Source organism: Python bivittatus, unplaced genomic scaffold (genome assembly GCF_059951505.1).
Source record: "Python bivittatus isolate LINGU-HERP-01145 unplaced genomic scaffold, Pbiv_v1 ctg000700_np1212, whole genome shotgun sequence".
NCBI lineage: Eukaryota > Metazoa > Chordata > Lepidosauria > Squamata > Pythonidae > Python > Python bivittatus.
The window spans coordinates 80,119,725-80,135,374 of NW_028277098.1; the positions used below are offsets into that span (position 1 = coordinate 80,119,725).

Genomic DNA, 15,650 nt, shown 5'->3' on the forward strand with positions numbered 1-15,650 from the left:
CTGATTGTATTTTTTTTTTTTTACTTTTTATGCTATATTTTACTTTATATGATAATGCTCTTGTGAGTCATCAAGAGTTAACGTTCTTGAATGTCTACCAAAACTCTTCCATAAAACATTCTGGGAACATACAGTACTTTTAATTCAGAAATCCTTGGCTCTTCCTCTGCTGTATCTGTTTATTTCTTTTCTCACTTCTCTTATCTTTTTTGAGTACCACTGAGAGTGAGGAGATAGAGTGGCATCATCTACTCATCTAGAAGTCCCTTTACTGAAAGGGGACAGCAGAATCTGCCATCTGTGCATTGCAATACCTATGCTGGAGTGCAGCTTTGTGTGTTGTTATTTCACACAGTTTTTGGTAAGACAATACCTATTAAGACAATACAGTGGTGAGGTGGAACATTCTAAATGTTAATAAAACTTAGTTATCTTAGTGGAAAGTGTTTAATTCAGGGTTGAATTTTATATCTGAAAACCTGATTTATTAAAATATATATTATGCCTTTATGAATCTTTAATAAGAGGCACTTAGTAAAGTCTGCACAGTATACTCATCAAGCTTAGATTTTGAGCTGTTTGATGAACTCATTCATGGGTTTCATGTGAAGTCTATTTGGGCAGAAGAACCCTTCTGGAATAAAAACAAATGATGGATGGATTATTAATTGCCTTTGGTACAGACAGCTGAGTCTGATTCATGTCTCTTAATTCAACACCACTTAAATGTAAAAGAAAAATTATGTGTATTTCATTCAATAGCCAGGCATCCTGTGGGAATATAGTAGGCCTCTGGGTCTGTTTGAATGCTAGGATATGTAGTACTTTCATTAGTAGCTATGAACACAGGTCCAGGGAGGGCATTTTTACATTTCTTTGGGGAATATTTACTCTTTGCATTTTGGAAGCTTTTCAGTATGGGAACAAAATGAGTTTGGAACTCAGCTACATAGTTTTGAAATAACCTGCCTGCGGTTTGGAAAATGTTTACTTGCTTTTTAAAAATATGGTGTCTTGAAAACAGGGCTGGATTCTTGTTTGACAGAATAACTCACTGAAAGGTTATTCAACATTACTCAAAAAATTGGTTCCTTTCAACAATTTAAAGAAATAAGGCAGGGAGTATATTATCTACAATGTAAGCTATTTTCTATCCAATTTCTGCTGTGCATTTTGGCCCTGGAGCAACAAACACACTGTCCATTTTGGGAAAGTGCAGATAATCTGAATGTGTACCTCTTCCAAAGGAGACAAAACTTTTCCATCCACACCATATCATTGGGTTTATTGAAAAGCTATTTGTTTTGCCAGTGAATGAACCTTGTGTGGAGAAAAATTCCACTTTGTCACTTTTCACAAGGTGGAAGTTGATTGTCAACCATGGAGTGCCTGTTTTACTTGTGTAGGCATTCTATAAGATCAGAACCATGATTTTTCTATGGTTGTAAATTGAAGTAGAAGGTTGTTCTTTGACTCATGGAGAGGTTACTAAGTTGGACCTGAAGTATTGCTCTTTTTCCTTAGATCCATAGATAAAGCAGGAGATGAATCAGCTTTGGCTTCCTCTACTTAAATAGCCCCCTCTACCTTTTGTTTACTTTTTCCGTTAACCTCCCTCTGCACACATAGATGTTGAAAAAAATGATAACAGGAGGGGCTTGTGGAAACATGTGAACTAGCCCACTTTTGTTGCAGTACACAATGGACACTTTACCCATGATCCAAGGATGCCTGAACACAGTGTTTGGGATTTGATTGGACAGCCAAGACCACCAAGATTTCAGTTTCTTCTCTTTTTTTATTTAGAAATAAAGAGAATTTGGATATAAGCCAGACCTTATCAGAACAGACACTTTACATTGCAGGCTGCAAGACTTACTACACTGCTTTGCATTCTGTTGTGATTCTCCTGCACCCCACTTTCATTAGCCAAGCATAGAATAATGTAGTCTTATGCACTTTACACATTTTCTTTCTCTAGATGTGTATTTGTTTCCAAAAGCATTTTAAGTAAGCAAATCTTAACACTATATAAGCTTTACATATGTGTATTCTAACAGGTGTGTATTTCTCCAATTCCTAAATACTAGTTGTATTCCTATTAACCACTCTAGATCTAAGGAAAGGGCTTACAAAATCCATCTGCCTTTTAACATCCACTTTCAGATTGAAGAGATGGTAAGTGGCTGGCTGATTATTCTCTGGCAGCTAAACTTTTGGTCTATCTTCAACCTTGGCCAAACTGTAGGGTCATTTAATTATGTGTCCCACAACACTGTTCCCTTTATGCAAGGCATGCTCTCCAATGCTGGGATGAGTCTTGTTCCAGTATTACCCACCATTCCATAAATATTAATTAGTGTCAACTGCTCAGTCCATTTTTATGTTTACCAGCCAATCTTACTCTGAATAGAACACACTACACCAACAGGGCATCTTCAACAGCAAGCAACTAGAGCTGCCTAATCTATTACAGAGCACTCTTAGATGCCAGCCAGAGTTTCTGTTACTAAACTTCTTCCCTCCAGAATTCTCTCTGATCTTGCCACATCATGATAGGAGTTTTTAAGCCTTCTCTGCCCACTCCATATCTGGCTCATCCTTCTCCTATGATCTACAAGAAGCTAAAACATCTTCCATTCCCAGCTCCTTGTCAGCAACACAAAGGATAAACTTTTGTTTGAGTATCTTCATGGATTCAAGGATACATGAACAGCCACCAAGCAGCTATGGCAGAGGGTAGGTTCATAACAAGGCATGTCTGGCCAATGTATAAAAGAGCTCTGCTTGTATTTCTCTGTGGAATGCCTATACGAGTAGAGCAAAGACTCTTCTTATCTGAAGGGGTTCTGCACGTGCATATATTGAAAGCATGGACAGCAGATTGGGCTGTAATTCTTGGGGATATGCTGCAGGAGAGGGTCTATCTTGTCCAGGCCACTAACAAGCTCTTTTAAAGCCTGGAAATGTGTGTGTGTGTGTGTTGTGTGTGTGTGTGCATGTTGAAATTAATAGGAGTCCAGGTCTGGATCATAGGGCAATGGGAGGCGGCAGATAAAAAGACCATGGGTGGAAGGAATGGCAACTATTTTACTTGCTTTTTCATCAGTGGAGTAGAAGGACTGACCTACACATTTAAAGAGTAGTCAGAGGTAGAGGGCACTGCATCATTTTAGACAGTACACTTTTGAAGTACTCATTTGTTCTTAATTCCTGTATACAAAAAAAGAAATAAAAATTGTAACACCAGGGCAAGATGTTACTGTACCATGTTAGTTTTGACTTGCTGGCAAGCTTACTTTTAATTTTTTGACCATTCAAGAAGGGGATCTCACCTGCAGTCTGAAGTGTTCCTCCTAAAGCACAAATCTCTCAGTTATAACTTAACCATCTAGCCATAGTTATAAGAGGTTTTATTTTTATCATTTGGATCATTTAGGTACTTCATTTTTTTTTTTTTTTTTGCCAGGATTAAGAGAGAGGTTCCTGCAGTTTTAAAAATGTTACATTGGGGTCAGGAGGTCTTTTGCATCCAACAATGGGATGGGGGAGATTTTAGATAATCTTTGACCCTTCACTTCCTTGGCAATCTTGGAGAAGGGAGAAGAATAAAAAAGAAATTTGGGGCGGGGGGGATAGCATCCTTACCTTGGCTTCACCAGGAGGAACATGAGCATATGCAATTATAAGATAGCTGGCAGATGACAGAGTTAGTTAATGTAACAAGCCCTGTAAAGCATTTAGCCACATTCCAGTGTTTAATCAGCTGTGTAAAGTGCAATATCTATCTTTCAATTTTATGCCATTAAAGGAGACAAGATTTTGATTAGGTACTTAATCTGGCCAAGAGGAAAACAGGCCCACAGCAAGCCCACAATAGGCTGCAAAAAGGGGGCATTGGACAAAGAATTCGATAAACGAGAGAGACAGAAATTTAACATAAAAGAGAATTAGTGCAGCTCCTTTCAATTTAGTGCACAGGTTTTTATGGACTAATCAATTAGAGGCTGTGGCTGCGCTGCTGGGAAGTGGTGCCGTGTTAGTGGCTTTGCCATATTAATTTTGTTCATTATGCTGAGGTCAGATGGAGTGCTTTGGGGAAAGCCACTATCACTGAGCAGGTCACATCCCGGGCATTTTCGCGATGCACTGGGGACAAAGAAAGGAAGCTGGACATTGACGTGAAGGATTCAAGAAGCATACACCACATGTTATTGTAATTTCTTGGCCTAAGCGTGGGTGCCTTAGAAATGCACCAATAGTGAAACACAGCAAGCTTAGGGAACTCCCTTTGGCGTACAGTGCTCTATCTGTTCATTTTAAAATTAGGGTTGTCTTATAGAGTTGAACTTCTAAATGCAGAGCATTGCATATGATAAAAAACAGACCAGTGGAAATTGCTTAATTTGTATTTGTCACAAGCAGTGAAACGTTTCTAAAAAAAAAAAGGTGCTAGGGTTAAAGCTTGCCTCGCAGCAAGACATTCTTCTTTAGAAATACTGCTTCCTCTTCCCAGATGGCAAAGAATGGATGTGTTGATGAAAGAAAGCAGACAATCTCTATATGATCAAAGACATTTCATCTTTTTAAAAAATTACAACTCCCAGAGATTAGAAATTATAACTCCCAGAGATTAGATAATCTTGGCATTGAAAATTATATTTGGGATTCTGTTTCTGATACATTGGCAAGGTGGCAACCTAGGTGAACATGACTACGTGTGCTGGGTTCTGGATTCTGTAACTGCTTAGAACATCTTTCTAAAAGATGTTTCTGATTTTACTCATCTGTAGTTAGAACTGAAGTAAGTCTTTCCTTGTGGGACACAGTAAGAGAGGTTTTTTTTCCTCCAGGCAGAGAATGCAAAATCTCTGCTGTGAAGTAAGAGATTCCCATTGCCTGACAAATATATAGATCAGATATGGACAAATTTAGGGCCCAGATTAGGTTCAAGTGGCCCTTGGGAATTACAAAGCCTCTACGCAAGGCTGAAATTCTAAGAATGATATGTCTGTTCTCTGCAGCTTGTTGCCCCAAAAAGAGAAGATGGGGAAAAAATATCAGAGAGAAAATAGGTGCTTTCTTCTAATTTTGGCACTGGTCATCTGCTTTCAGCCCTTAGTAAAATCAAAATGCCAGCTCTTGGTATAAATTCTTACCGCCTTTTTCAGCTCTCACTCATTTAGGAGGTCAGATAAACACTGCCTGAGGGGATTATTATTATTTTTCCCTCCCAAAATCTCTGGCAAATCAAGTGATTATCTCCCTTATTTTACAACTTTCTGAATCTCACAGGTACAATCTTTGCTGTACTCTTGTGGATTTTCAGTGAGGTGCATTGATGCAAAAATGTTACGCCTCAAATCAAGCTCAGATGCTAGAAGCCCATCAGACTTGACAGCTATTTATAACTCTAGGATATCAACCTGATATTTTGTATAGAGGCAGCACATAAATTTGAAGAGCTACCTTGAGCTGTTGAAGCACATCAGTCTAACAAGACCTTTTGCTGCCTTGGGTTCCAGCATTTCCAAGCTCTTGTGATCGAAGGATGCTGAAGGGTATTGAGAGGTCTCAGTGGCAATCTCTTTATAGGTCCAGGAAGGCTTGAAATGTGACATCCTGGATTGCCTACTTTATCTTTTCTTGAGAAACACATAGATCTTACTTTGATTAGTGCAAAATACCTTTTACTTAGAAAAAAAGGGAAACTCAGCATTTTGATCAGTGTATTTAGCTAGGCAAACAAGAAGAAAAATTAATTTATCTAGTAGTGGCTGAAGCTGTAGACATACGTGGAAGTAAGTCCCATTGGAGGAACTGCAACTTAGCTTTTGAGTTAACATGGATAAGATTAAATTGCTAATCACAAAGAATTTAAGGATTGAAAATGATCTTGGAGATCATCTAAGGTAGCTCCCTGCCCATTGCAGGGATTCATTCATTCATTCATTCATTCATTCATTCATTCATTCATTCATTCATTCATTTTGGGTGGCCACCCACTTACCATTTGACTCTGGGCAGCTAATATCTAATTAAGAACAGCAACAAAATAATCAAACAAAAATTAAAACACATTGCACCTGAGGCAGCTTATACTGTACATCCATAACAAATAGATCACTTAAATGTATACCATGGCCCAATGCCTGAGTGAAAAACCAGGTCTTCAACATATTACAGAAGACTGATAGTGTCAAGGCCATGCTGTTCCACAGGCAGATGCAGTGACAGAGAAGGCACATCTCCCAGGTCCCTTCAGATGACATTGTTTAATGAAAAGGAAGCATGCCCATCTTGTTGGATCATGTGAAATGGGCAGAAATAGCTAGAGACAGAGGTCCTGCAATTAACTAGCTGGGTGCCATGAAGAGCTTTGTGGATGACAACCAGAATGACTTTATCTGTTAAATGCCTTAAATACTTTTCATAACAGCCCTGAAGATGTTCCTCAGGCCCCTCTCTCCCCAAGACTGGTTCACCTGAAATGGGGCTACCAGATGGCAATCTGTGGATATGATAAGAGTGGGAGAATAGTTACATTTTGTCATTTTTAATCCAGAAGATAATCTTTAATAAAGGCTCTTATCTTTATTGATTGGATTAATCATTCTCATCTTCCTCCAGAAGTGCTGTTGTCTGTTTTTGCTTTTGCTGTTTTTTTTTTCTGGAGTTCATCTGACAACTAGTTTCCCCAGAATCTATGATCTAAGGCTGTTGTCACTCTGTCTTTCCAAGCACTGACTGGGGCCTCTGTTGAACTGTGCACCAATCAGGACCAACCCCAAGTTCCCTCTGAAATTGAATAGGTCCATCAGGCACCTGGGGCAGACTGAACAAATGGGTCTTACCTTCCCACAGGCAGATTTGAAGAATGCCAAAGCAATCAAAGAGTGATGACAAAGGATTGCAGTAGGAATCCACAAGTACAGCATCCCTGACAGTTGGCCATCCAGGCTCTATTAAACACCTCCAGTCAAGGGGTCTCTATTCTTCCCAAGGCAGTCTGTTCCATTTCTGAATGGTTCTTTGGTTAGGATTTGTTTCCTGTTATTCAGCCCAAATCCACCTCCTTGTAATATAAAACCATTGTTTCTTGTCCTGTCTTCTGAAAAACTCTGAACAATTCTACCCCATATTGTATACAATAGCCCTTCAATTACTTGAAGAGAATGATCAAGCCTTCCACAGTCTTCTCTTCTCCATGCTTAGCATACTTAACATCTCCAACTATTGTATTTTTTTTCCTTCCAGAATCTTTATTATCTTGGTTGCTGTCCTCTGGACATACTTCAGTTTTTAAAATGTTCTTCCTAAAACCTGGTGCCCAGAACTGGCTGCAATATTTTAGGTACAGTATGTCATCTGCAAATCTGCAAATCCTATTTTCTAAACCCTCATCCAAGTCATTTATAAATACATTGAAAAGCACAGGACGTAGAATGGAGCTCTGGGGTACTCCACTTGACATTTCTCTCCAGCTTGATATGGAACTGTTCATATATACTCATTGGGTCTGATTGTGCAGTCAGCTGATGGTAGCATAGGCCTGACCACTTTTTGTCATCTTCATTACAATTTCATGGGGTATTTTGTTGAATGCTTTGCTGATGTCAAGCTCATAGAGATGTATCAACAATAGTTTCCTAAACTGATCCCATTTTTTCCTCTTTAGAATGTTGCATAATTGTACTTCAAGTATCTTATTTTGAAGTTCCCAACCCTGCTTTGCTCTCTTTGACTTCAGGATTTCTCTCCAGGGAATCCTGCCTAATACTTCTCTAAGCTTGTTAAAATAGCTCTCCTGAAAATAAGTATGAATGTATGGCTATGCTCCAGTTTTTCTTTCTGTAGTGTCTTCAATCCCCAAAAGACACTGTCATCAAGGACACTTTCATCGAGATCTCCTCAAATCTGGACCTTCAGACAGTTCAGTTTCTTCGAACTTGTGCCTGCCAAATATGATAAACTATAATTCTCATTGTCCTTGATCAACACATCTGGAAGTTGGCCTGTATGGAACAGGAACCATTTAGTGGAATTTAATAGCTTCTTTTGGACCCAATCCCTAGATATGCAGTGGTTCCTGTCCATTACAAGCCATCTTTTCCTTTGCTGACTAATGTCTCTCCTAACACATGGAAAGGCCTGTCACCCAAAGATGAAGTGATGAAGCATATTAGTTTATGGTAAGCTGCCGAAAACTTGAACTCCCTGACTGTTCAATTCATGCAGAGTTATGACAGGTTATGCCTGCAGGCTACAAGTTAGGGAAATTATTTTCTGTTCAAACATTTCATTTCTCTGCTACTCTATAATTTTCTTTCTCCTCTCTCTCTCCTCCCACTAACTTCTGCAAAGAAAGCACTGTGATATAAAGCAATTGGGCTTTTGATTATTTCTTTCGTGCATCTGTACTCAAGACTTCTTTTTTCCCTGTTTGCTAACCAAGTGCACCTTAGGTAAACCAAAGCTGAAAAGGAGGGTGAAAAAGTCCACAGAAAGAGAGCGCAAGGGCCATCTGCCTTCAATTTCCTTGGGTGTGTCAGTATTTTGACCCCTGCAGGGCCCCCTTAAACAACCACATGAATGGGAGCCATATTGGGAGATTTCAATTAGTTTGCTAACACAATATTATCAGAGAGAAGAAGGAGAAGTTTTATAAGCAGCAGCCAACATTTCTGGAAGGCTTCCTTGTAAGTGACTAGAAGGATCTAAAAAGAAACAAACTGTATTTGCTTTAATGTTTTAGAACATCATCAGCCTATAGATGTGTTGCTCTGGGGCACCAACAAGAGCATAAGTCACATTAGGTCCAGTGATACTTTCCATAGCTGCTTATACTTGGTCTTCATGGCTGAAGGTGATTTCTTTATATGGGGAAAAACTGCATCTTTTTTTACAGGCTGAGGTGAATTCAAGAAGTGTCTGTCTTCTAGTTGAAATTTAAACAGGACTGCTAGTAGAAATAGTCATGGGGGAGGATTTGTAACAAAAAGGAAGAGTCTGAAACTCTCAAAACCTTTGTCAAAAGAGTTTGTCAAAAGGATGATTACACAAATTTACTGAAAATGAAACTCTCCTTGGAGATTATTGAAGTGGAACTTCCATATTTCAGAACAATGTATCAAGAGTCCTGGTCTGGCGAACAGGAAAGGTATATTGTTTTCCTATTCTAATTGCAGACTTTCCGCCTGTTATTGCTGGCCTAAAAGCTTCTTGCCTTCTTTTTCAGGGCTCCTCTTATGCCATAGTTCAACAAAAAGCACAAAGTCTCCAGGGTCAACTAAGTATTTACTACCCTGAACCCTAAGGAGAAATATTGGCATAAAATGTTCCTGCAGGGTATTAGATGTGGATGGAGCTGAAGGAACACAGGAGAATACTTATGAAAAATAATAAAACTGCATGATAAGCTGCGTGATCCTCTCAGCTGTATGATACTCCATTAACATTATTAACAACCCTATCTATTTTTATTGAAAAGATGTTCCATGTATCAGAATTTGCCACTATTCCAGCCCATTTATTAAGCCTGGAATAGCCAGAGTCACTTCAGACTGTATTTATTATTATTATTTGCAGGGTGAGTGCTATGACTATTGGACTCGTGGGGATTCAGAGAGATAAAGTGTCATCCCTCAGTCTACACATTTCCCCCAGGGAGCAAAGAATGTTCTCTTTCTGTCTTTTCCTATTAGATTTCCCTCTAATTTCTATTAATGGGGTTCTGAGACCTGCTCTAGCACTTCGAAATTTATCTTTTCCATCCCAAATAGCAATATTTAACAACCTGTTACAGAGAGATTTCCCCCCCTTTGCTCTTCAAAGCTCTCCCTGTATTTGCAGTGCAGAATGCCAGTAGATGCTCACTAGCTACACTTGTATTTTAAAATAATTTTTATGAGCTTCTAGATGTCTGATCCAATTATTTATTCTGCAATGGAATGGAAATATATATTTCTTTTATTCAAGCTAGCAAAAATGCAGCATTCCAGGAAACCAGGCTAAGAGGCCCATTCAGGCATTATGAAATGTGGAACATTTATAATGTAAGTGCTCCAGTGATGCCTCTGCCCCCAGCTGAAGTCACTTAAATGGTATCACCCCTTGTAGACATTTGTCTGTTGAGTGCAAGTGTCTGGAAGAAAGTCGTCTTTCCGTTTCTGATAACATGCATGTTACATGTTGGCTTCCATAATTCACATGATTATTTCACCTTTCTCCATATATTGTCACATTTTTCTCAAGAATAAAGAAAGAGGAAGAATGGGAGCATCTAAACATAATGCTAACCCAGGATTTTCAAATACTTTTCCATTATCCATGAACCAGGCCACTGAATGGGTGGTATATCACCCACTTGCCTCTGGATGACACGTTATGTAGGGGAGATCACAAATACCTGGAAAGAGAGGAATTTTCTGTTCCCACCTCAGGAAGAAAATGAGTCATGTGTGCTAATTTTCTTTCCATGAAGCATAGAGGCTGAGGGAGAAAAAGCAAACCAAAGTTGCTTACACTTTTCAGTGGCATACCAAGGGCAAGGCACTGGGGATGGTTTGCCCTGGGTGCAGGCAATACGGGGGTGCATTGTCTGGTGACTTGGGGATGATGAAGTCTGTCCAGAGAGTTGGTGATGAGTGTGGAGTTGGTCCTGTGCTGCTGGTGTGCTGGTCAGCCATTTGGCAGAGGTACAGCAGTCACAAAGTGAGTCTTAAATAATGATGTGTTCCAGGTGTCAAAGGCACTAGGTACACCACTGACACTTTCTTGTTGCTTCTATACAGTGTATGATTTGGCCTTTTGTGACATTGTCATATGGTAGAAAGAACCTCAGGAAACCTCAGGAAAACAAACTTGCTATATATAGCTCTTTTAGCGTGAAATGCGCTTTGTTCATTCATGGAGTTTCCAGGATGGTGAGGGTAGTCCAATTAGGCAAAAAGACACTGTATTGATCTTCTTGTTCTTAATATTTAACAATTCATTATTTCTGATGTTACTGTTTATTGCTATACATTTGTGTGTTATAGTCTGTTGTTTAAATTACTGATTCAGCTACAAGTAACTGAAGTTGCAGCTTCAGTGAGTCTGTCTGAAGTATGAATATACTGTATCTGGAACTAATCCATTATAAGCTGTTCTGAATATTGTTTAATAGTATAGTCTCAAATATAGAACTGCTTATACTTAGGTTTGTTGGGTTTTTTAAAATTATTTATTGGATTTTGAGGCCACCTGAGTCTGGGAAACTTACAATAATAATAATAAAAAAAAAAGAACATGACTGCCTGGACAAAATCACATAAATAACTTCCAGGAAAAATTTTTTTCCAGGGGATCCACAAATACTCTAGCCCCAGACCTGAGAAGAGAGCCAGGTCTTAAGAGACTTTCAGGGCATTTGATGGCTGGGAGCCACGGACCTATCTGGGGGAATGCTATTCCAGAGGGCAGGGGCCACGACAGAGAAGGGATGCTTCCTCAGTCCTGCAAGATGACTTTTAATTGAAGGAACCTGGAATGCACCTACTCTGCCCTACTGGGACAGTAACAGGTGCATTTTCTTGTGTGAGACAGTATTTACAGTATAATATACTTTGCTTTTCTGTGGCCCCCTTGGCATGTGCCAAGCCCCCCTGTTATGTTTTTCAGTTGTGGCCCCCTTGAAATATCTTAGGGTCCCTGGGGGACCATATGTCCCCTGGTTGAGAACCCCTGCTCTAGGCATCTCTTTTTGCCCTTCATCTCCAGGAGCTCCTCAGAGAACCAAGTTGTACTCTGGATTGCCTCACAGGGAGAGGCCACATAGGAGCAATCCATTCCAAGGCCTGCCTGTTGCAGGCTTCAGTCAAGGCTTCACCTGAGCTGCCCACCAGAGCTTCAGGGAAAACCCCAAGCTCCCTTTGGAACCCAACTGGGTCCATATCAGTTGTTTGGGGCAGGCCAATTGTATAGGATCTATTTCCCGATGGATATGGGTGGTACCAGCAAACTGGAGGACACCTAGAAAGTGATATGTCTACAGCAACAGAATGATGACAATATCTTCCAACACCAGATCACGTCACAAGTGCCCTGAGATTAAAAACCAGATGCAACCTCTGGTATTGTCAGCTCTTTGAGGTAGGCCCAACCAGGAAACCAAAGTTATGAATGCTAATACTATTTTTATTAAAAGGTTACAGTAACAGAATCTTGAAAGTTTGAATACCCTTCCCCCTTCCCCCCTTTATCTTTGTGAGAACTAGGGAGGATCAAGTATGAGATGCTTTTTCAAAAATTACATTTCTGCCTTGGACTCAAATTTCTTTTATCTGACTGTAGTCTTGGTTGTGGCTCTTCGTCCTGTTTCTCAAGGTTATTCCTATTGCCCATTACAGGTACTATATGTATCAGGCCCTCAAATACTTGGGACTTCTTAATTCTGAGTATATGAGAATTTTTATTGGTGATCATGAAAACATTTGTTAGATTAATCCTATAGAAGGAACATTTATATTTGTAAATAACTAACTTTCATATACTGTCATTTGCAGTAAACTACATATTTATACAATCCAATCTTCTCCAAGTATACATCATCATCCTGTAATTTAAAAGTAGTTTAAAAAAAGAAATGGCATTTGATTCTTTTCTGGGTTTATATGTTCCCCTTAATCATGATTGTGGGATAAATCTAGGTCAAGGTTTACTTGGCAGCAAGCAGTGTTATGCAAGAAGTGTGTTTAGTGTACTTCCAGCTTTTTTGGTTGTTTCTTTTGTATATTCCTTCTTCTGTTCATTCTAACCAAAGTTGAATATACACAAACTATGAGAATATAACTACGTGAAGGTTACCAAATACATACAGAAAATGTATTTCCCTGTTTTCCTGTATGGGAACAACACACACTTCATCTGGAAAACATATATAGTTTGAAGAGAAATGCTTAGGCTGTTGAGGCATATGCATCCTATTCAATCTTGACAGGAAACTACGCCAATTCCAGATGCAATTTTCTAGATTTTATCAGCAGAAGGGAACTCAATCAGTTGGAAACTGGCAGCTATGTTGTATCACTTTGGGCCGTGTGAGTGTGAACGAGCTGGTTTAGAGGTTAGACAAATCCTAAGGGGAAACATAGATAGTCTCATGGCAGGACAAAACAGGCCATGGAAGTTGGCTGTTAAATGCAGAAAACCTAGGATTATCCCACATAAGGTAGATTTTGAGCTGAAATTGTTCCAGATGAAAGGAAAAAGAACAATATTATTAGCTTTGAATCTTCCTGTGTGTGTTCTACCTATCTACCTACCTATCATCTATCTGTCTGTCTGTCTGTCTGTCTGTCTGTCTGTCTGTCTGTCTATCTATCTATCTATCTATCTATCTATCTATCTATCTATCTATCTATCTATCTATCTATTATCTATCAATCATCTATCTATCATCTATCTATCTGTCATAAAATGCGAAAAGTTTTGCAGGGAGATTTTCCTGATCTGCTGTCTTTCACATTGTTAACTAGAGGGAACAGTCAAAATGTCATATTTGAATTCTGAAGTGGTACAGTATTGTGAGGATTATACCACATATTCATTTTAGTTACTTAAATTAGATGGATGTATACAAAATTCCTATCCAGTAATAAAGCTGGCGTAGGATCCAATCACTATTCCTACATGCTAGGTAGTTTTAAATCTTTCCAAGCATTCTGTGTCAGCTCAGAGTTTGAAGTTTTTGCTCATGGCAGCAAGATCTGTTAAAATACAACATTGTTTATGAAAGCTCATATCACAATTACTAAATATGTTGCTGAGGTGCCACAGCACTTTTTCTTCTAACTTCTGCAGCACACAAATACAGCTGTTCTTTTAGAATTTGTAGTAAACTGTCAATCGATGAGAAAATGTGTTAGTTGGCTTCCGAAGGCTGAATCCTTTCTTGATGGTATATTTTTTTCCCCTGAAAACCAGTCACAGCTTTAAGCCGTAGGCAACAGTTCTGCTTTCCAAATATTATAGTGCATACAATGGTGCAATTCAGTTAAAGACTAATATCAATATATTTACCTTGCTGTGTCCATGATTGCTGTGGTTTGTCGACAATACATATTTAAACTTCTGAGTGCTGGTGAGGTGTACGCCAGTGTTTTTCAAACTTGGCAACTTTAAGATATGTGGACTTCAACTCCCAGAATTCTCCAGCCAGCATGCTACGTCCATATACTATATGGACATAAAAACAAAACATACCTGATTATTTGTCCAGTAATGTGGAAAATCATGCCACATGAAAATATTTACTAATCCATTGACACAATCCTTTCACTATGTACATATGCCAAACAAAGTGGGGGAAATGAACCCAATAACTATTTGGGAATGTGGAGTTTTTATTTTTGGTTGATGTTGTTACTATTGTTTTCTGATTTGAAGACCCTAAAATATAGGTAATTGTGTATCATATTTTAAACAACCACTTGGATAAACTTAAAATGCACTCATTATAAAGTAAAATCTGTGGGGTCTAAGTTGTTAAGACATGTTTAAGGGTTGAAAGACCTCTTCCCTCCATAGACATACAGATTGTAATTACTCAAAAAGTATTTTCCCTCTGTCAAAGAGTCACACAATTCGGGAGAAGGATGCACTATAACTAATCAAACTTTCTGAATCCCAGTAAAAAGTAGATCATTGCTGAGGATCAAAGTCTTTGGTTACAAATTCCAAAACAGTGCATCATTTAATGTTGTTCTAATTTCCCGTTCCAGAAGGACACTTTCCAAGTTTCCAAGCATTTGTATATAACTTTAATCATTTGTTTGGTCTTTTTTCCCATTACTACTGGCAACGCATTTAAAAAAAGAAAGAAAGAAAACATAACTTATGAGCAAGCCCAATATATTAAATGTATAAATAATGCATCTTGTCACCTTATTTATAATGCAGCAACACTGCTTATAATATAAATGTTAGCTTTTCCATTGCTCTAATTTGACCCTTCATCACCAGACATGTTACCTTCATCTACTTCCAGATATTTTCATTTACTTGAAAGGAGGTTGAAGTATCACCTTTCATGAGGCATTCCTCTGAATGACTGGAAGGGGCCTCATGCACAAGTGGGCTAGTCCTGCTCCCTAAGTACAGCTGTATGTATCAGCTATGTCTCTTTGGCAGCAGTCTGAAGGTAATAGGAATTTCTTGTGAGGATGTGAAATGTAGCCTATCAAAGCTCTCTTTACACTTTTAGCTTAATGTTATGACCAGTCTCAGTTCCTGGTTTATTTCTTCCAACTAAACCAGCATTGCTAGGTTTCAAATTCTGACTAGGATCAACAAACCAGGATCCTAGATTCATAAGCAATGCTAAACTAACCATTTCTCATTTGTATGAAGAGTAAAATGGAAGTAGATGGGCTGAATGCATCAGTATACAGGTCATTTACAGTAAGGCAGTATGGTAAGCCATAAAACAACCCAAACTATCTAAAGCACCCTAAGCAAACCAAAAGACCCAATGGCCAAAGACGACAGAATAGAAATCATCTACAACACACAATGCAAGGACTGTGAAAACCACTATATGTGGCGAACAGGCAGAAGATTGAGAGGATGCATCCATGAACATCAACTGGCAGTCAGAAGACACAAAGAAA

At 38.8% G+C, this 15,650-nt stretch overlaps 1 long non-coding RNA gene across 1 annotated transcript in view; it reads left to right on the forward strand.

Annotated features, from left to right (window-relative positions):
• Positions 1–273: 273 nt before the first annotated feature.
• The window catches only part of LOC148214263 (uncharacterized), a 28,542-nt gene continuing 13,165 nt past the window's right edge, over positions 274–15,650 (forward strand). The window contains exon 1 of the long non-coding RNA XR_015798392.1: positions 274–361. This is a non-coding gene — a long non-coding RNA (uncharacterized LOC148214263). The remainder of the gene's footprint in view (positions 362–15,650) is intronic.